Source organism: Lepisosteus oculatus, chromosome 17 (genome assembly GCF_040954835.1).
Source record: "Lepisosteus oculatus isolate fLepOcu1 chromosome 17, fLepOcu1.hap2, whole genome shotgun sequence".
Classification (NCBI taxonomy): Eukaryota; Metazoa; Chordata; class Actinopteri; order Semionotiformes; family Lepisosteidae; genus Lepisosteus; species Lepisosteus oculatus.
The window spans coordinates 16,712,109-16,735,181 of NC_090712.1; the positions used below are offsets into that span (position 1 = coordinate 16,712,109).

The 23,073-nt window shown below is 36.8% G+C and overlaps 1 long non-coding RNA gene across 2 annotated transcripts in view; it reads left to right on the forward strand.

Moving 5' to 3' along the window:
* The first annotated feature begins 2,858 nt into the window (after window positions 1-2,858).
* LOC138223878 (uncharacterized) overlaps window positions 2,859-23,073 on the forward strand; it is a 33,238-nt gene continuing 13,023 nt past the window's right edge. For both annotated transcript variants that reach the window (XR_011182265.1, XR_011182264.1), the window contains exons 1-2: window positions 2,859-2,950; window positions 3,214-3,298. This is a non-coding gene — a long non-coding RNA (uncharacterized lncRNA). The remainder of the gene's footprint in view (window positions 2,951-3,213; window positions 3,299-23,073) is intronic.

Below are 23,073 nucleotides of genomic sequence, written 5' to 3' on the forward strand. Positions count from 1 at the left end.
TAAATAATCATTTATTTTTAATGTTTGTAGCAAAGTCTATCTCATTTTCCATTATGTCATCCAAGCCCGTTTTACCTGACACTTATTAAAATTATTTCTTAATATGTTATTTGCTTGTGTTGTTTGGCTGTGCAATGCTGTGTTCTCTTGATGTCCAAGCAGCAGGGCCCACAGCTCCAGTACCAGAGGAAGCAGTTGCGCCAAGCTTGCCTTAAGCCCCAAGGCATTTGACCTGTGTAAAAAGGTTGATCATACAGTAAGTACTGTAGATGTTGTTGGCACTCCACATAATATCAGGTGAACCCCTCCTTCCTAATAAGGGAAATAAGTAGCTCAGGTCCCCCTACATGAAAGGCAAACAATTACCCCGCACATAGTGACATTATCAAGCACCAGAAATACCAAGCAGGTACAGATAAACATTGTTAAAGCTCATCAACAGATGCAGAAACAATTGTATTTTCGCTGTAACAAAGGGATCTGTTCTTCCCACCAAATGTTTAGTGACGAGTAATTAATATGTTCTCAATGGGGAAGATACTGTAGCTGATTAATCTAAACCGGGTATTTTCTACCAACAAATAATAAGAAAGCCTATATCGCCAAGATCTAGACCTACATTTAACAAGTTTAACCAATCACAAGGTGCCGAAGAAGCTCATGGCAGGAAACAAGATACTGTACAAACAGTCCAACCATGCCTGGATGATGGGTTTACCCATTGACTTGAGCGTGTTTGGGAGCACTCAAAGAGCTGTACATGACTCTACCACACATGTTGTGTTAGAGTAACATTTGCAAGAATAATAAATATTCATGATTATACATCTGGAGCTCAGCAGAATCCCCTTCTTCTTATATATTATTAGCAACAGTGTCAGTGATGTAACCTGTGTTCTTGCCAAGACATCTGGGGAACAGAGTTTGAGGCTGACACCTGCACTCATTTCCAAATCAGCAAATGCTGAGCTGTACAAATTGAAAATAGAATAATATACATGAGAACTTTCTACATAGTTGTACTTTTTCTGGGGATGTTTTTGTTATCCAAGCTTTATCCTTGTTTTAAATGTCTATTACCCTCTGTACATAGAAGTACAAGAAGTACACTTTTCTTTTTGTCTTCAATGTATCTTTGTTTTTATTCCATTTGAACACTTTCCTGTTTCAATGGCAGTGATTGAAGCTCCTTAAGAGGACATCATTTTAGTTACATTGAAAATAATACTTAATATGTCTTCGCAGTCGGCATTGTTATACTGTATATGGCACCAAAGGAGATAACTCTCATTTACAAGGGTGAAGGTCTACATAATTCAAAGTCCACAGTACAGTATAAACAAATTGAAAATAAACAAAACAAAACCCATTCTCTTTGAAATCCTTAAGTGTATGTATACACTTTAATAAAACACTTTTGTCTAAAGGATTAAATAGCTGATGGTTAAGATTTTGTGCCTCTGGAAATTTTTATTTTGGTGATGAAAGCAAAACAATCTTTGATCAATCCATTTTTTTTTCTGTCAGGTACTTCCAGGTAGTAAATGAAATAGAAATGATATAAAAGACGCAGGAGAGGAGAAAGTAGAAGAAACAGCAAGAAACAGGGATGTCCTGTGTGAGCTCATATTTTATCAGGATCTGTGCTTGGTCAGTCAGAGAAGTTCATAGCATGTGATGCCAGTTATTTCGTGTTTTTTTTTAAATAATATCCACTGCAATCAAAAAGAAGCAAAACCTTTCTAAAATGATTGGTTATTCACAATGGCTTTCAATTCATTAAAAAAAAAGTTATAAAACTATTTTAAAAAGCGTCTTTTTGCAGAAAAATGGGTCATCCTGAGAAAAGACTTTTGTTCCCTTTGAACATATTGATTTGCATTTTAATTATTAATAACACAGACTGCTGTGAGAATTTCTCTTCAACACAGCACACTATTCCTCCCAAGCAAATATCACAAAAGCAGACAATGGATGTTGTAATCATATGGAAATAGTGAACTTCATACATAGATCCCAGGGCTAAAATTAAACATTTGCTAGATATCAGGGTCTATTAAACTAGAGAGGGTCATAGTGGTAAAATAAAAAATTCTCAAGGTGGTGTAAACCTGACTTCACAAAAACCTATCCACCTAATTTTCAAAAATACACAGCTCTTTATAAAATGTTGAGCCACCTCTGACAGCAGTAAACTTGGCATCTCATTCTCCAATCTAAATGTAAATTTTCAGAAATTCAATCCCATTCCTCACAGACATTAACTTCAACATATAGCACTCGGTTTCCTGAGTAAAAGCATTTAAAATCTTCTTCAGCATAAGAAAATCCTCTCTTTAAATCTCAGTTGTATTTTAGGGGAATTTACCACTTGACGCAAAAGTTCGAATAATTAAAAGAGCAACGATGTTTAAAGGAAAAACAATTTGAGAAATATTTGATTTTTAAAACCATTCAGCAACGAAATATGTTTCATAGGAACTAGGAAAAACACAGCAAAGGGATACTTGCAATCTCAAATACAAATAACAAAAGGTGGTGCGTGAAGTATATTTCATTTTTTGTACCTTGGGTGGCAAAACGCGGGGGCGTGTTCAAGTGTGGAACACTGTCTAATTAAGGAGATAGTAATAGGTTTATTCCCTGCTGAAAAAAAGAAAGAAAGAAAGAAAACACAACGTTTCGGCCGTGGAGCCTTCTTCAGGTGTTGTGTTTAATTTCTTCTTTTTTTTTCAGCAGGGAATAAACCTATTACTTGCTCCTTTGCAGCATAAGCATGCCGACGCAGCCGCCCACCTGAACTAATTAAGGAGGAGCGGCAGCTGTGGGGCCCGTGAAAACACACTGAGCTCCTCCCCGGAGTGAGGTGCGGACCCTCCGGCCACAGGCCCGGAGGGGATTTTCTTCATTTTCTTTTCGCCCATCCCGCCTTGTATCTCCACCTGAACAGGTTGAGTCTTTTATTATTATTATTATTATTATTATTATTATTATTATTATTTTGGTCATGCGCTCAATTTCTTCCAGACTGGAACCCGTTAGACAGGGGAAAGTCCAGTCGGGATACTGCTGTGCTAAGTGGTTCTTTTTTTTTTCCCTCCATCAGGCTTGAGACCCTGCTAAATAGGGACAGTCCAGCCTGGTCGCCGCCGTGCAAAGCGGTGCACTTTTCTGTTCACTCCCCCCTTTTGATCTTTTTGTGGTTTTCGCCAGGTTCACACCGGTGCCTCCTCAGAGGGGCGTGGACTCTGAGCGGAGCTCGCCGCGGCCCCTCCCATTGCCGCACCGCTGCACGCCGGTGAGTCTTCACTCTCGGGATATTCCCTCTCGTTGTTGTTGTTGAGAAATCGTTAAACGCACTTTGAAGTTTATAACGGAAAATATTTGAGATGATGACGGCCGAGTTCAATCAGCCTCGGCTGTCAGTAATCTGTAATCATTCGTGGTGTCATGTTCATCAGCTAAACAGTGCAAATACTGCACAGCACGTACTGTATAAATGCTACCGCCTTCTCTCCCTCGCTCATTCCCCCCGTCTTCACCTGTGCAACTGCCCCTCGGTCACCTCTCACCCTGCAGGGGGGTCCCAGCCTCCTCAGTCAAGCAGGTTAAGCCAGATTTGTGACTAAATCACTCCATAAACCTTTCAATATGCTTAGTTCTTGTTATTCGAAGTGAATTAAGAGATGGTTCATAAAGTAGGTATACAAAGTGGTATATAAAAATGAATTCACTCTAAGCCCGTGTTTAAATTGTTGGATTTCATGATGTGCAGTGTGTCAGTTTTGTTTTACATTGTCCATATGTCACCTCCAAATGATAGTACAGACACCATTGCTCAGATACTTTATAACATTTTGTCTTCTTATAATAAACTATTCTTATTTCTTAAACATGCAGTAATATGTTTATAGGAAGAAATATAAGAACATGGTAGCATTATTTGATTTCTAACTCCTGTTTTGCTCCTATTTAATCAGGGGTATGAATAATGGTAGAGGGTATTGAAAATTACAGCAATTTCTAATCCTGCAGTAATGTAGACACTTGCATATTAATAAAAAAGGTTCCTATATTTTGTTTAAAGTATAGTACAGCAAATGAAAACTTTTCAGGCAGACCCTTACAGACGGTGAATGGATTTTCACATTTCTAGATTTAAAAAAGAAATTGCAGGTCTCAGCTCTTTCATAGAGAATGAGTGTATTTTAAACTTTTTCATATGTAAATACAATGCTGCATACAAAGAAATTGTAAATATATTTTTCATAAGACAGTGACTGCCAGGGGATCTGAAGTTATCTGTAGCTAAGTACTCAAATTTCTAATGAAGCTAAATGTCACACAATCCGTAGGGTCCAATGTAAGTTTGATTAAAATATTGAATCAATGAATGGCATTGAAGCCTGTGATTACTTGAGATAGTTATTTATGTTATGTTTTGAGAAGTAATATCTTCCAATCCAACAAGGGAATTGATAGCTTCCCCTAAAAGCTATAATCACAAGGCTGGCTTAAATTTGATTCACTAGGAATGACACGTAATGCAGTTTATCTAGACACTATGCACTAAGCTAACAACAAGTGCTAAATATAACATTCTTCTAATTGTTTCACAGTGGTGTGGTTGAAACACATAAAGCACTTATCAATTATTACAAAATATGCAAAATACTACAGAAATGCAGTCTATTTGTAAAGACTATTACTTTGGGCCAGATAAATGTCTCTACTTTTGAGGTTAAATATCTCTTTTTTTTGTCTGATTATTCATGTTCGATGTATTCTTCTATAGGATTTACTGGGCCTCAATATTGTTCCAATTTAGTTATTTAGTATGCTATCCGTTTTTCTACTGCAGGGTGCCAGATGTAAAGTGTAGTACTGTATGTGCATTGTTACCGTTCTCTTTAAATTCAGTGTTTTGATTAGTTTGGGTCTCATGAAACCATTGTCTGAGTATGTACAGTATGAAGTATAATGTGTCGTCCCTTGCCTTAAATATTTGCTGGTAAACAAGATACTGTAAATACTGGTTATCCGCGCACGGGCGGGATAGATCTTCATCCTGATCTAGCAGTTACAGTAATAGATGAGGTTAACAGGTTGTATAAAGGCTAGTCAGTGGTGTTTCAGGCGCATAGACCAGCATTGCTGGGAGAGCAGGTGTTCTCTGATTTATGTCTCGCTGTTCATTCTGAGGAAGCCTGCTGGGTTGACATTGTCAATGCCTTTGAGTAATACTTGTACCAGGCTGTCTCATAAGTCTTCTGTATTCAAGATTTACCGTAAGTTTCACTTCCTTCCGTCTTTTAGGATAGGGCATTCCCTTAAGCACTATTATGTAGCGTATATTGCACTAGTCACAAATAGACTACGTGATGAGTAATAATGAAAAGTGAATTAGAGGCTTAAGCTTCTCTTGTCTGTAATACTAATTTAATGTTATTTTATAGAAAATAATACAAATTTGAAACGCTCTTACAAAGCCTCATAGCCTGTACGCATCAGATCACAGATGCTAAGCGAGACCTCCAAGGAAAATCATGTTGCTGCCGTGACACTGCTGGAAGAGTGGAAGAGGAGGGATGTAGCTCCGGTCTGGAGTCAAGAGTCCGTGCCAACTGCCTATATAAATGAAAAATCGGGGGGAGTTAACAAATAAAATAATAAAAATGAGAAATCGGATCCTTCGTGAACAGAATAATTTAAATTGTTATCTCTGGAAACAGAGACACAGGTGAGGGACAACCCAGATAATCTGCACAAGCTGTGCCCATTGTCTTTTTAATATACTTTGTATGCAGACGTGACAATTTGTTTGGATGGATGACTCTTGAAATTGCTGTTTAAATTTCAAAGCAAAATGTTTTTTTTTTTTTTAAATTGGGGGAACGGCTGATAACATGGCTAAACATGCAGTATAAGAATGGATTTCAGCATTTAAAAAGGACCAGTGATTTTATACGAGAGTACTGTACCTAGACATTGATAGACACGAGTAAACATACTGTGTGCAAGCTGAAAACTTGTTCTTAATCACCAATCTAATCTTTTTCAATTTAGCCGTTTCAAAACTAGCAAATATTTAAGTTGGCAATATTTTGTTAGCTATATATTGTATCAATGGAAACCACTTATACGTATTCTAGTCCCTTTGATTTTAGGTACCTGTATGTAATGTAGGTTGGAAGAAAAGTCATTTATCAGAATTAAAGTTTTGTCTCTTTAGGTTTTACTTTTTGTTGTCTTATCACCAGCTAAGGCTTCATACTTATTAGAAATGAATACACCTCAAAGTTTTACTGGAAATCCTTATTTTACCTTTTCTGGTTTTGGCTGACTTAATGAGAAAAGGAATCGGATCTTCAATAAAATTGTCAAACTAGTAAATGATGCATATTAATCACACTGAAAAAGAGTAACAAATCAGACAACTTAATTTGTTATTAATAGTTAATAGTTTCCATTTCAAATTTAAATTTTATCACATTCTGCATACGGTTTTCTAAATGCAGGTGTTTTTAACGAGCTGCGTCCTTGCCTATTTAGAAGGATTTTAATAGGCTAAGTAAAAGCAACAGATATGAGAGAAATTACACCCAAAAGCTGAAGCGTGGGGACAGAGAGCAGTGAGACCAGGTTGTGCAAGGACATATTTAAACTCCAGTGAGATCACAGCAGGGAGTGGCCAACAGAATGGGGTTCACAAGGCTGGGGTCACCCTATTGTTCACTAATATACTGTATAGTGAGATATGGCAGTTATTGAGAAGAGTCTACACGAGGGATAAATAACTTGTCCTTAATGACAGTGGGCAACTAAAGTATGGTGCAATATTCAGATCTATAAATCCATTTTCAGATTAATTTGCTGAATCCTTTTGCATACAGTACATGCACACAGATACCTCCTCCACCAAAATAAAAATCAGGACAGCGGCTTTGTGAACCTAAAAGACAATCTTCACATGTTGTTTTTTTTTAAGTAGGTGAAAAGGATGGGACATACTGTAATCACCTAGTACTGTATCCATCCTTCCTATATTCTATAAACATTTCCAATGGAAAACTGGCATTCAGGAATGGTGGAAAGTATTGCAAAGAGTTGTGCATTAAATTCTGTAAACGACTTGAAGTGGAAAGTAATTTTGTACATAGTGATCACAGGACTCTTAAAAGCATCATTTGATGATTAAAAGAGCTTCCCACAGTTTCAGATGAACAGCTGTTCATTAAGAATGAATGTTTTTAAAGGTTACTAACAATTTGTAAAAAAAAATCAACCTATATACAGTACATTTGTTAATATAATTTCTCCAAAATACCTCTATAGTTAAATACAAGCATAACTTCCTCAAAACACTAATAGTATATGCATTTTTAAATGCATTACAGAATGTATCCCTTTTTGTTCCTCCACTTCAGACTGTGACTGCCAGTTTTGACTGTGGCAAGACAGATCAGAGGGATGAGCATGGTGATTAACTATTGACAGTTCAGACAAATTGTGAAAACAGTTATTACTCACCTGACACTGTTGACAGGCCTGTTATTTGAGCCTGGATTCCTGAATTCATTATCTTGCAGAAAGGCAGATGTTTTACATAATATTGTAACAGCACTGCATGCTGCAGCGACTTGATGAGTCTGGGACACCTTTTGATTAATGTTAGTTAAATATTCTCACCACCCATGAAAGTAAGTTTAAATAAAATAATATATTTCAATATTTGTTTTGATGATGTAGAGCCGATTCAATAATTTCTTACGAGAATTTTCAATTCAATATTAAGGCAGAAATGTGTGTTTCTCTTTTTATCATTTTAAGAGATAATTGCTGTTAACATAATATAAGATACACTTAACAAGCTTGTTTCTATTTACTCCCCCCCTCTCATCAAACTGATTTGTTTTTTTCTTTTTAACTTTGAGTACTAAGCACAGTGAAGCCAGTACCAAGAACATGGATACTCCCTAGATGTCCCTAAACTGTTTCAGTAATAGGTCTCTTGTTGCTGCCTGCATTATTGCTCATCCAATTTTAAGTGAGTGTCCAGGTAGTGATAACTGGTAACATACTGTAACATCATGCACCTCAGAATACAGATGGGTCCTAAAAACAGGAGCTTCATTAAGTCAGTGCAAAGATGAGTACTTATACTGCATCCATGAAGATCACTTAAAAAATGCAAATGGTTTTACAATTTACATATTTTGGAGATATGGACTCTACTCTTAATGCCTTCCGCTGTTTTGTTTTTTCTGAAACAAAAAAATACTTCTAACATGAAACAAAAATGATTTCATGATACCATAGCAAAGCAAAGGAGTTTGACAAAATGTGATTATTCCAGACATTGTTTCTTTCCTGGCTTTTGTGCAAAGCAAAATCAACACCACTTTCTTAAAGTATATTTAAAGATCTAAGAGTTCAAAGTTCCTCCACTCTGAAGTTCTGATGACTCCATTATATTCCTCAATGAACAACAGTGTCACAGTCTGGCAACAGAAACTCTTGAACAATGGTTAACCTATTTGCAAGCTGACATCTGTTGAAAATACTGAAACCTCTTAGTGAACACCAAAAACAGGCTGTGAAGAAACAGATTTAAAAGAGGTTTCCATCTTGTAAAATCATAGATGCAAGAGATACTCTGTAACTGAACATTGGCTAAACAGGTTAGATTAAATTATATGGGATTACAAGCCAGCAGCCATATCACAGTGCAACTGGCAAACCAATGACATTAAGCAACTGAGCCTGGTCAGTGGATGAAAGAGCTCCTGGGAAAAACTAAGGTTGCTGCTGGAGGAGGTGTTAGTGGGGCCAGCAGGGGGCACTCATCCTGTGGTCTGTGTGGGGACCTAATGCCCAGGTATAGTGACGAGGACACTATACTGTACAAAGGCGCTGTCCTTCGGATGAGAAGAACGTGCTCCTATTTGGCTTTACATGGTAATAGTTCTGTTAATATAGCAAACTTGTTTTCAAACAGGGACAAGAATATCTTGATAAAATTAAAGAAAATTAAAATTGATTTACAATAACAGTTGTAAGCAATATTGTAGAAAGCATATGGAACTGTATCAACAAGTGAAAATGAAATTGAACTTCATGAAGGCTCACATGGGGACCAGGAAGTTTCTCTTCCCCTCCCAGTGAAATTCCGCAGTGACACTTTAGATCTCATGAGCCACGTGGTCTTTCTCACAGCAGTATAGCGTTGTCTACTGTATATTCATCAACCTATACAGCAGATCAGAATCATCGAATCAAGTTGCTAATGTCATTAATCTAAAGTGTTTATGATCCAATCAACTTTCATCAAGTCAAAATTAGAACTTTTTTTTGGAACAAAGATCTAAAGACAACACAATTTTCTACTCAAAATAACACTCCAGATAGCTATTTGTTATTTTACTCCATTGCTGTCAAGAGGACATTGCACTTTTTCAGGAATGATGATTCTACAAATTGGGTTGTTTGAGTAAAAAAGGCGTTTTAACAGAGACCCTATTTTAGGCCCATGGATTCACTATGAAATCATTTCTATCTAGCATAAAGAACATACTGGGAATAATTTTGTAACTGAGATAGTCAGAAAACTACCTATTGTTTTCAAGACGTTCATCTCTAAATGAATTGATTCTCTAAGCAAACACTCTAATAAACGTAAAACAGCAAGTGAAAATGTCCATGAATTAGACCTGGGACATTTCTGTTTACAAACTAAGCACTGCTGAAAGGTGATGTACTGTAGCACAAAATATCTGTCTGTTCTGTTTTCTCAAACCAGGGCAGTTTGTTGCATGTACTGTTTGTGAGACTGTCTATCAGTGAATGGAGTTGAAGTGAACTTTTTTTTGCCCTATCAAGAACTCTAAGAACTGAGACAAGTGCACATACTGCAACTGATGTACGGTATTCTTTTTCAGGCTATCTTTATTTAAAAATTCTTAACTGCAAGGAATATTTTCAGAAGTGCCTAGAATGAAGACCTTTACATAAGTAAGCATCATGTTTCAACAAACACAAGTTAATATCATTTACAAATTAACATCTATTTTAACATGAAAATACCTCGTCCATATACACATGGGATTAGCGCTTGCCTTTGGGATGTTTAGGCATGACTGGATATTTGGTGATGTAATACTGAATCTAAAAATAAATCAATACACACTTACATCAAGGTGATTGATTGTTTCAGCCTCTGTGGCTAGTTAGCCCAAAAGGCATGAAAGATTAATGAGATTGCCATTTATGTTGATTATTTTTATTACTGCTATTATTATTATTTGTATATATTTAGATTGATTTTGCTTCTCTCCATGTCTGTATTTAATTAATGTTTAAGACCATAAAAATGACATTATAACATACAGTGCCATATGTGAAAAAAACAAATGTTGCACAGAGAGGTACCAGAAAACAAGCTTGTTTAGAGTGTTGTACAGAAGTAGACTTCATGTACAGTACGTAAGCCCCTTTCCTTTTGAGGTGCAATATTTGGGGGGGGGGAATGAGATAAAAAGTGGTCTGGTCAATAGATCACAGACTTTTCTGCCTCATTTACACTGAAGGCATAGCTGGGTCATGGCTGGCTGGCAGTCATTGCAAGCCAGTAGAAACTGAGTTCTTCACCTTTTGTCAAGACTAAGCAAAGCTGGGTGTTCTCGTTGAGGAACAAAATTAGGCAGAAGACATATGAGAAAATATTACATTTTTCAGAAAAAAGAATATAAACTTCTGTAGCCCTAGTAATAAATGCAGAGTTACCTTTTTTAATTTTTTGTGTTTGGCATATGACTACATTATATCTGTGCAATTTTGAAACGTGATTGGATTGTTCTTCAAAGGAAATACTTTTAAGGTGTCTTAAGCATAATTACTGGTTTTTGATTACAATATGCAGCTCAAACTTCTCGCTGAACAAACAGCTGATCAGTGTTATAGTTTTTTTTCCACACAATTTGTTAATCAACAGAATAAAAATGGTGGCTTTAGTTTAATCAGAGACAAAATCTTTAACATCCCAACTTAAGGAGTTACATACAACATTGGTCATCCTTAAATAGATAAACAGGCTCTTTCTTCTCAGATGTATTTGTTTCTATTTGCTTTTTATTAATAGATTTATAAAAATATATATTTAATAGAATTAATTATATTAAAACTAAACAAATTAATTTGTTCAGTCTGTGTATTTGCTTTTATGCTTGAAAGCTGGATATACTGTACCTTTATTCCTGTGTTGGTTCACTATCCCACATGTTCTCTTTTCCCACAGTATGGTATACAGTAGCTCCTTTCTTGCCATGATGGGCTAGTCAATAGCAATCCAGGCTGGCTAATGCAGTAGCGTGGCTTAGCCAGATAGTGGTAGGAGAAATCGCCTCTGACTACACTTGGCAAGCTGTGGAAATGGGGGATTAGCACTTGTATCTTCTATTATCTCTTGTAATTTGAAATGTCGCACATTCAGGCCTGAGATCTTTACTCATCTAGGAAACTGCACATATCTAGAATATTGGTTATCAAGATTCCGATCAAGACTGGATCTTTAATATCATTCAATAACAATATAATACCATAGCTATTGGGGCTAAATCTAATACCAGACCTCCACAGCAAGTGATCAGAAAATTAAAAACTAACATACAGTATCTAAGAGATAATGTTATGGGAAAGTTTATAATACCGTTAACATGCTTCTGATCTCCCTGTCTACTGCCCAATGAACAGGATAATATCTGCTGTTTTAGAGTAGATATTAAGAAGAAAAAGCAATACTATACTAAAAAAAAACTTTACTTAGTTTATGCCCAGTTGATTGCTCACAGGCTTACAGTGTACTTGGTGACAAAAACACTTATGCTGAACAGAAGCCAAAGCAACACGCCACTGTTGAAGCTCTCATTAATTCTTGTCATCCTGTTTGTAAGTAAATCTCAGTTCAGCATTGCAGTAATTGTCTCCTTGCCATTCATCATAGCCTTGCCACAACAATGCTAATAACCCACATACACGGCAGTGTGAGCAGATTAAATACAGAAGATACAGAAGTGAGAACACTCATGACCACAGATGACTTTGAAGTGAACAAATCGGATCATAAGCATGTCTGAAAGTAGTCTACAGGCCTTCCGGGTGCCTTGAAAGCATCTGTAGAGCTCTGTATTGCTATTAGATTTCTCCAATTAAGACGATGATGCTGATATACAGTAACTTCTTAAGTTGCAGTGAAAACCTGCAAACACATCAGTCTTCTAATCACTGTGATCTACGGACATCCCTGCTTTAGGGTAAGCACTTCATGAGCATTTGGGTATCCCACAATGCTTCACTCAGTCTCCTTTGTCTAATTTCTGTGTTACTGTGACTCAAACTAGATGCCAGTACAGTATGTAAATGCAGCCTCCTCTTGCAATCTGACCCTAACGGGACACTGCTATCAAAACATGATAACAAAATTCTAGTAGTGTAGTCTGCCTACTGTTGAAGGCAAACTAATTTCAATAAATATAAAGATTCTCATTCATAGAAATGTGTTTTAAACTATGGTTCATAATCTTGGTTACATTTTCTGTTTCTGGATTAAAAAATATATAATTAGTTTTTTCTTAGGCAGAATTTACATTTGATCCAATTAAAAAAATCTGTTATAAATCCTTCTTTGAAACAGTTAAGAAAGTATGTATGAGTGCTTAGTTCTAGTGTATGAGTAGAATTTAGCCTGGTCTCCATAATATATTTAAATACATGTAAGAAATTTTCTACTTCAATTTGTGCTGTTTTTTAGAAAAACAGAATATTAAAGATCATGTACAATATGAGCATGTATGAAAGGTTGAAGACATAGCAGAGAGCATTTATTTAATAGTATTTTCTGGTGAATTGATAAAAGTTGCAAGCAGCACTAATCTACTTTGTGCTTACTCAGTTGCTCTCAGAAAGACACAGGCAATTTAACATAAATTCCCACAGCTGCCATTGACTGGCCTGTTTTTGTGAAGAAAGGGATTAAAAACAAGAAGACACTTCTAAACAAAACACAAGGAAGAGTAGCATTCACCAATGTGAAAAAATATCAACCTCTGGGGCATTTCAGAGGATGGAATTGGATTTGTTCTATGGATGAGCCCCCAGCTCCCAGCCCCATGAGGGATAAGCGTCAGCGTTCAATCTTTCAAGCCAAAGGAGAAGAATTTTGAAAATCCTGATTAATTCTCACACCTGCAGCTGGCAGATAAATATCATGAAGCACGAAGTAAAGCATTTAGTTTATCTTGCGCTCTTCAGAATAACCTTCAGATAAGCATTCTGGTTTCCAATAACATGTACCATTACACTTCCATTAGAAATGTTTAACATGCTCATAAAAACGCTCATATATGACATGATGTATGTATTTTAACAGTATTATGTTTAAAACATGATACATTTTAAATGTTTTTGGTTTCAGCTCTTAAAATTAACAGAAATCAATGGTTATATTGTTGATGTTCTGCTTTATGACAATCTTTAAAAACATAAAAGTTAATATCTTAGATTTCTAAGGTACTTACTTGGAAACTGGTGATGAAGTTATTCTAATAAAATACGTTACAGCATGAAGTGCTCTGGTACAGTAGATTCTGAACTAGCTAATGTATTGGGAAAGCTTTTATTGGCTTCCATGAAGTCAATACAATGAAATTAACCTTTTCTTTTGTCAATGGACAGAGGTAAGAATCAAAGCCAGCTCTTTATGAAATTTAGACAAGTCTTCTTTTAAATAATCTTAAGAGTCATATCAAATTGAAATAAACAAAATGCAGCTAGCAATGGGTGAGGAAATAATTGTTCCAGTGTTTGAGAGTTTAAGAGGCTGTCATGAACAACAGATGTACTGTACAATACTGTAAGATGTTTACCTTTGTATCCTTATCGGAACTGTTTTTAATCACCAGTGTACTAATCCTTATCCAAAAGTTGCCTATTCATTGGAGGTGTTGCGGATCCTATCCCAGCAGTAATATGGGACTACCCACTTGGATAAGATGCAGTTCACAACAACTGTAACTGTTTAATATTACTGTATATTTTTATAGTGAAGTGACAACTACCTGGTGAATATATTGACTGTGATAATACCTTATTGCACTGCAGAAGGAAACTGCATCCTTGAAAGTGGTTCAGACTCGTGATTGTTTTGGAGTATTGTAATAGTTTACTGTGCTAGATACAGTACGTGGACTTTTAGTGGTAACAAACCTGATGCTCTGTAGCTTGGCTCCAACCTTATTCCATTTAGTCTCAGAGAATCTTAGTAATGTTGTATGAAATCAACCCAGAGTAAGATGTTAACTTCAGATCTACTTGGTGACACGTTGAGTCACATACATTTAAGGAAAACCTAAAAATCTAAGCAGAAGCAAGTTTCTTCCTTCCCTAGCAACAATGCCAATAAATCCTGGAGAGAAGGATAGACGTCTCAAGGAAAGGTTGTAGAGAGATAAGAAATGTGTGGTGTTATCTTTGTCCTCTTAAGGCAGGGTGTTCCACCTCAAAAAGCAAGGCAAATCAGGATAGACAATTTGGAGGCAAATAATACTCTCAAATGCTACTCCAGCACCATATTTCTGTTACTGAAGAGTCATATGTTTTGTAATTGAAGATATAAATTTCCTTTATAAGAAGGCACTTCCATAACTGATAAAACCGGTTTTATTCCCAAACTTTCGGTTTGCCAGCATGTCACAACAGCCTTGCAAAGTTTATTTCAGTTTATGGTTCTCGACTCTGATTCTTGCCCAGAGTACAATATACAGTACAAGTGATAGTACTGCAACAAAACTTTTTCTAGGTCAAGCTGTTCTCTGAGTAGTGATCGATGTAAATAAACATATTGAGTACTCAGCCTTTTGGATATACACATGAAGGGCCTTCCTTGAAGTGGCCTCATTATACATTCCATCAGCTGTCAGCACTGTTCTTGTAGTTGAAAGTACAATAAGGCACTGTGCTCATCAGTCTCGATATGCATAACGACAGCATCTCTCAGTTACACGAACACATATATGTGATGTAGCGAGCAGACTGAAGAATCCTGCCTACCCTATTAAATAATTGTTATATTCTAAAAAAGCATAGGCAACCCCTATAGTATTACTACAAAACATAATGAATTGTGTAACAACTGCTCATATACTGTAATATACAGTATGAATAGGTATTTTTAGATGCAATAGGGATAATAAATCAAAGTACAGCTGTTTGGCTTTGTTATCCGATTCTCAAACTGCTCCTTTTTATATGTAGCCCAAGGATTTGTTCTTGTACTATATAGTATAGTGAACTTTAGTGCATTTGGTCTCCTGTCCTCAGTGAATCCCAATAGAACAGAAGTGACAACTTGGTGATTCTTCATTGAACTGTAGGCTATTATATCTAAAGGAATCTCACTTACTGTAACCTCTTGTCGCTAAGTCCTAAGGATTTATAAAATGCTGCTGGCGTGGATTCATGCTGTTTGGATATATAACTTTTTCTTTGTTTAACCATCTATTTTTAACCTTCAGCTATATATCCACTTGGCATTACTTGAATTCTGCTTATTAGATCCTAAGGCGTTTTAAACATTTTAAAGTTTGTATTGATGCCTTGTAGACCTCACACTCCCTTAGTCGGTTCCCTTATTGACATGTCTTGCGCTACAGCTCAGCCTTCAGTAGCATCATTGCAGGAAAGACACTGACTGACAAATGGGAAGGTAAAAAAACAGTAGAACAGAAAATACTTCTGACATTCTCACACATTTGCCTTAGTTCTGTGCTCTCTAGTGTCGTTTTTCTTTGCTCAGAGAATTTTTTTTCTGCATACTTTCAGATCCACCCACTGAAGAAAGAGATTTTAATAAGAAACTTTTGAGTCTGTGTTGGTTATCCTAAACCCAACTCCTCACCACCATTCTTTTAAGTAGTTCAATTCAATCCTAGTGAATGTGATGGAGGGACAAAATATGCAGAGAGACTTTGGCAGCGCAGTCATGAGGATGAGGCTGTAGAGGTGGATCTGTGGCTGTGGAAGGTTTTGTTTTGTACTGTGTAGGGCCATCCATCCTTTTTTCTAACCAAATCATCCAATTCAGGGGCACTGGGGAGCTGGAGCCTTATCTTGGCAAGCAACTGTGCAAGGCAGGATACAGCCTGGGTAGGACATCAGGACATTATAGGACACACACAGATGCAGGCAGTCACACCAGGGCCAGTTTTCCCAATAACCTGACAGGATGTCTTTGTACTGTGGGAGGAATCCAGAGGACCTGGTGGAAATATGCAGATGACACCACCATTGGGCTCATTTCTTAAAACAATGAAGCACAAGATTGGCTGGAAGTAGATAGAGCTGTCACTTGGTGTGCTAAGTACAACTTAACACATCCAAAATGTTTGAGGTCATTGTGGACTTCAGGCGCTCGCAGGATCTCAAATCCCCCATCTCCGTCAATGGTCAACAAATAGCCATAACCAACTCATTTACAGTAAATTCCTGGGCACCAAATAGCTCTCTTAAATGGCACATCAACACAGACCATCTCATCATGAAGGCACATCAGAGACTGTGCTTCCTTAGACATCTAGGGAAGTTTGGAGTCAGTCGACACCTCCTTGTCCTATTCTACACAACCGTTATAGAGAGCATTCCGACGTCTTCTATTTCTGTGTGGTACAGAAGACAGACATCCTAACAAGGAAAAGACTTCAACGCATTGTTACAAAGGCCTCTAAGATCACTGGCACTGCTCTCTCCTAGGTTGAATCATTGTACACCCAATGTATGTACTATCATACGTGCTAACAAGATTATTGCGGATCCATATCACCCCGCGTGATTTTTGCATATTCGATTATAGAGTGGATTTTTATGTTCTGTATTGTGTACTGTCTCTCGTCCTGTATTTTAATCTGTATTGTATATTGTGCATTCTGGTCCTGTATTTATACTGTGTGTTATCATCACATGTTAAATGTCTGTAGCAAAGCTGTACCAACAACAATTTCCACTGGCCTCGGTCGTGTGGCAATAAAGATTCTATTCTATCCACAGCTGTCTTTATGTGGGTTCTAAGTACATATACAGTACAACAGTTCCTTTCTCCTAAACAAGATATTGACCGGGGAAGTATTCAGATTTTAAAACCCCCCCCTTCAAGAATGTTTGAATGCAGAGTGCGACGCCAAAACGTGGTTTTGTGTTCTTGTTTGTGCTCTGAAACTAGCCGATTACAACCGATTAAAACTCTTTTCCAACCTTCGGTGAGCTGTGTTGTGACTTCCTGTTGACACTCCTACAGTACAAGGCTGCCGGAACCCCCCTCACTACTGGGAGGAGTGAGCAAGGGAGCTGCTGCAAGGGAACACGGGGGATTGAGAGGGACACATGTCCCAGGTTTGAGATTTATATTTGTAGACAAGGTGAGTCGGGGGAGATTAGGATCTAAGGTACCTCTGTTATAAACTCCACTAATCCTCCATATACCGTTTTCTGTATGGCAACATAAAGCTGCACAAACAGTATGCCAAAGTATGTAACTTAAAGAAATTTACTGCAAATCAGCTCTTGCATGACTGGCACATATTTTGGAAATTAAAGAACAGGTTTTCTAATGAGTTACATTGGACAAATGTGGAAATCAGTCACACAGACTGATCCCTCTGATAATTGTTGATAATGATCTATTATGGTGAGGTTATTTTAAAATTATTTAAAAGGCTGAGATTACACCTCATGTACCATAGTGTCTGTCAATATTGGGTAAAAAAAATGTGGTTTAGTGAGAGCCTGCACATAGAATAAATGTAAAGTTGACATGATGCTTTCATATACTACACAATTCCTTTTTCATTTAAAATATTTTTGGTGTACAAATGGTATATTTACCACTACTCAGTCTTAAATTATCCAGTATTGTCTCGGGCAAATATTTGATTTCAATTAAGTTGATAATAGGACATTATCAAACTGTGCATTATGTATATTGAGAGGGGAAACGGTTTCAGATCAAGAAATATGACAGTTGGGGAATAGGTGTTCTGAGAAATGCATGACTTTTTTTTTCTGTAATTGCTGAAGTGACATCAACTTGCAGCTTAGATTCTGTTTTTATTAAACATTAGAGATGAACAGAGAAGCCAAGAGGAAAGAACTGAACATATTTTAATATTCATTTTTGCTTTGCTGCTTTCAGGCAAGCAGATTTTGAAGTACCCTTATTATATTGACACATCCTTTGAAAGTCAAGATAAGAATAAGGTCTTAATTTCCACTACATTGGGGAGTTTCTATTAGTTATTTCAACCATCCTCAAGGGATAAACTGTCCTTTTTGAAAAGAGTGAATTATTGTAAATACAAGTACTGTCATATACTGTACATGAAACTTGCTGTGTATTTCATACAGTGCATATTGCATAGTACATACTGTAGGGATACGTAATGAAGTATTTGACATTTTTAAAAATCACTTAGATCTTTCAAAAATGTGATTTTCTTGAAGCAGTAGGAGTGCCAGGGGGTATTAAAATAATTAATTTACATATTCTAAACTGAATTTTAGAACGCATTACGCAATTGTCTTTTATTACTAACTGTGCTGACTTTTTTTTACTTCTCATTTCCATGAGACACTATAGCTGTTGCTTCTCCGCTGTGCTTTTGGTTTATTAATTTGTTTAGTTGCTCTACATTGTAAGTTTTTTTTTTTTCCAATACTATCTTTTGTTGCTTAGTTGTTTGGAAGCTGAGTTCATTCTTGATGCTGTGCTGAGTGGCTTATTTTGATGGCTGGAACCTTTTCTTACTGCTGCTCCTGCCTGATTCCCAGATTTCACCGCAGTTCAGCCACAGGTCTCTTATCCAGAGAGGATAGTCCTGGCTCCACGCCATTGATATTAATGCCAAAGGCTGGCTTGGTTCACTTTGTCTGCTTTTATGACCCCTTGTTGGCTGGAAAGAACTGGTCATTTTGCCTAATAGAATTCTGATCCTCCTTGCTGGTACTGTATATTTTGTCCCGTCATAGGATTTCCTGTTGACTGTTGTGAATATTGCATTTTCTCTGGGCTTAATGTGTAATTTTGAATGACTGCCAGCCTTGAACTTTTTACAGATACTGTAAACTGAAATCTATTATTGGTTCAATAATCATAATCCCACTTTTCATTTTCTCTTGAATGCATTTACTCTCAATAGATATGGCTATATTGGAAAAATGCCATAACTTTGATAAGGCTATTAGGTTTAGCATTCAATCACGAATGTAAAGAAGTTTATATGCTGGCCTACTTGTGCAGGACTTGTTACATTCTTTGAACGTTTACTTTTTAACACAAAACTCTCAGCCTCTCCTGGGAGACCTGGTTTGCTATGCCCTGAAACCTAGTAGGTTTCCATTTGAGTTTCTAGAGCTAGTAATTCTGCTACTGTACATCCAGTGTATGTAGGTATTTTACTCTGTGAACTGGGGCTTTTCTAACCACAAAGATGTCCTACTGATCGTCTAGCCCCTCATAGTAAACAGGCTGCAAATTTTCAGAGGCTGAAAGTGAGGAATTGTACAACTTGAGGGAGGATCACAGCACTTATCTTAGAATAGCTCAGTCTGTTTGAGGCTTCTGTTGCTCTTTACACTGACACTCTAAAACAGGTTATTGATAATCTAATTCCTACAGAAATTCATCTTGAATTTCTATACAAATGAATGATCTATGAATACAGCAAAATAACTCCTATGTAGTGTCTTGGTCCCTGTTCCTATGCCTCTACTCAAAGTTTGCCTGTCTGCTTTTTGTCCCTTTGTTATTGATTTAACCAATGAGACCCTGTGATCTGGACTTGTTCCTGAAGGCTTAATGCCAGCAGCTATCACCCATGCGTTAAAAAACATTTCCTTGTGCCTCAGGAATTTAATACCTACTCATATTTCTAATTTCAGGTTTTTCACAAAACTTCCAGAACAGGCAGTGGCATCTCAAATACTGTATATCTTGCATCCCTGAGAGCTGTCTGAAAATTTTCAGTAAGGTTTTAGACGGAAACAAAATACTTCAACAGCCACTGTTAAGGTAGTTATTACATTGCTGGTGACTATTGATTATTGGAATCTTAATATTTCTCTCCTTTTTAAGTGCAATTTTCACTTTAAATCACAGCATCTTGATAGATCATATGGAAGACTTCCTGTTGCTCAGATAATGTGCAACCATGGACTTGGGTTTCCCTACTTTTCTCATAATACTCATGTACAGTATGTGCAGACTAAATCAGATAGTGCTGGTGAAGTCTTTTTCACTTCACGTGTGTCTGTCTGATATTAAGATATGATACAGAACTCTCTTAAGCTAAAATCCACCTGCATAAATTGCCTATCTGATCCTGAAATATTAATACTGTACATACCCTTATTTAATCAAGATTAATCCTTCCTTACTGGGGGATTTTGAAAGATAAATAAATCATAAATATTATCGTATTTGTCAGCTCCCGTAGGACCGCCAGGCAGCAAACTCAAAAAGTCAGTTCCTATTCAGTCCACTAATCAACCAGTTTCTGTGATGACTTGATCTGTCAGGAGATCAATTCCACCTGTGCACAATTAATTTATGGCTTGCCTTCACCAGCAGGATATTTAAGACGGTACCTCCTGGTTCGCTCTTATTACTTCTTCACTGTTCTTGTCGGTCTGTTATCCAGTCCCTTTTTTAAAAAAAATTCCCAGCTTTGCTTACACTTGTTCTATAGAGTACGTTCATGAAACGCACACAGGCAGTTTCGTCTCCTATGCTTAAACCTGTGCTTGTTACCTCAACTTCATCCTTCGGTCTCCCATGTGCACTTTGCCACATGTCTTCCTGAGTCTGAACTTTTGCTGGCTTGTGACTCTGTCCTTGGACTATACTTTACTGATGTTTTCCGCAACAACTTGCTTGACTGCTTCTTCACCCTTGCTCATCCACCTGTGCTTGGGTTCACTCTTCTTCCCCAGACCGCTTAGCTCGGCCAGATCAGTGTAGATGTACATGTGCATATAAAAAATATAACAAGGAATTCCAAAACGAAATAACTCTAATCTCTAAATGCCTGGTATCTTGACATGAACTATGAAATCAATTTGTTCAGGTTTAAAATCTCCGTTTTATTAAAGACAAACTTTCCTGAATTGCATACGGGATTTCATAACTCTCCATAAAATTCCTAATATTTATTTTAACAGATGCTGAGGCATCTCAAAAGCAGAAGGTAGTTGGTTTCCGAGTTTTGGCACCATATAAAATATGTAATTAATTTCTTGTCAAATCTGGAAAATAGTTTATACACATTTCCAAGCGTGACAACTGTCAGTGCAAAATGATAGATAATTTCACTTGAAAACAAAAGCTTGAGGCCACAGGAACAAATGAACAGATAGGCAAGAAACAGTTTAACAGAGTGTTGGGTTTTCAACCTAATTAAAGCAACAGGAATATTTCATGTGGCTTTTATTCAAGCCCTATGAAGCTTTTCTGGTGATCATTATGTAAATAGACCGTCTAGAAATATTTTACATTTAAAAATGGAGCTATTTTAGCCCCAAAAGGAACAATAAATATAAAGAAAAGCTAGAATGTACATGTACACATGCAAAAATAAATCTGAAGCTGTCCTGATTATTCCTTTGAAACCTGGGACTGTCCACAGAGAAACCGGACGTTCTTTTGCAAGTAGATTTATGAAGGGTTTTCATACCAAAATAAACTGACACTTTTTGTCAAATAAGTATAAATGGATGTTGTAAAAACACAGGAAGCATGCATATAGTGCAATTTAGGAGCTCAGATTCACCTTTTAAATAGCAACCATTGTAAACATGTACAGTACCTTCACTTTATGCTCACATCTAGAAAAAGAACTTTATTCCGGTCCCAATTTCATCTCAACAAACATGATTATTCCCTGAGAATTTACTCCTGATATTAGACATGCCATCCATTTATTCTATCCCAAGTGCAATTCCAAAAGTCAATTCTACTTGGCAGCTGCAGTTTCAGCAGCTAACTGAAATGAAATCTCACCAGTACATACCAACACATCTCCAAGTCCTAGAACAATCCATCAACCTATTTGTTATTTAAAGGTACATACTGTATACTCTACCTTTATTTACACAATTTCTACAACCTATTCAGTTTCTCTTAATGTAGAAGACCTGTCTTGTCTAATTTGGACATTACTTGTTATTGGAGAATAACATGCTGTCCCTTTTCCACCTCTCTGAAAGTGGAAAATCTGGACATCATTGCTGGATTGAGGTATAGTTAGGCAATGATCAAATGGAAGCAGGAGGAAAATGATACTAAAAGGCACAAAAAAGGTCACAGAAACTGGTCTTTTTTTTTTCTCCAATAGTAATGCAATTTGATTTTTGCTGCTGCATAAGCTTTTTCATAACGAAATACCAAAGTGTTAATCAAATGATTTCAGTGTAGAAATGTAACTAGATCCTGTCACTAGTATTTAAAGGTTTGAAAAAAAGTTGTAATTTGAATGGTTTCGATTTAAAAATTATATTTCTTAAATGCCTTTTTCTTTTGATGACAAAAATAAGTGGCTTCATCCAGTGGGGGGGAACTGTATGCTCCCATTTTCTGGTTTCCATGCAATAAACAAAATTACTAGACTTTATTATTGGACACAACAAATAAGCTACAGTGCAATTACATTAGTTCTCCACACCATAAGCTGAACCTCAGACCACAACAGAGCTTTTTCACCTTTTGCATTAGGAAAGGCGACGTGACTTATTTATTAGATTGAGATTGCAATCAGCCATGAGCACTGACCTCTTTTGCATTCCACATTCTGTTTGATGCCAGTAGCCAATTCATTTTGTTTAGAGATGAAACCTGTAAGAGATATTTCAAGGGTAGAGAGATGCTCCTTTCACAGTGGGCTGCCTCATATTCAGAATGGTTATTGACCAAAGGAAAGTATTCTCCTACCAGTCTGTGAAGAAGCCCAACCATTTTAACCCTTTAACCCTTGCTTGGCT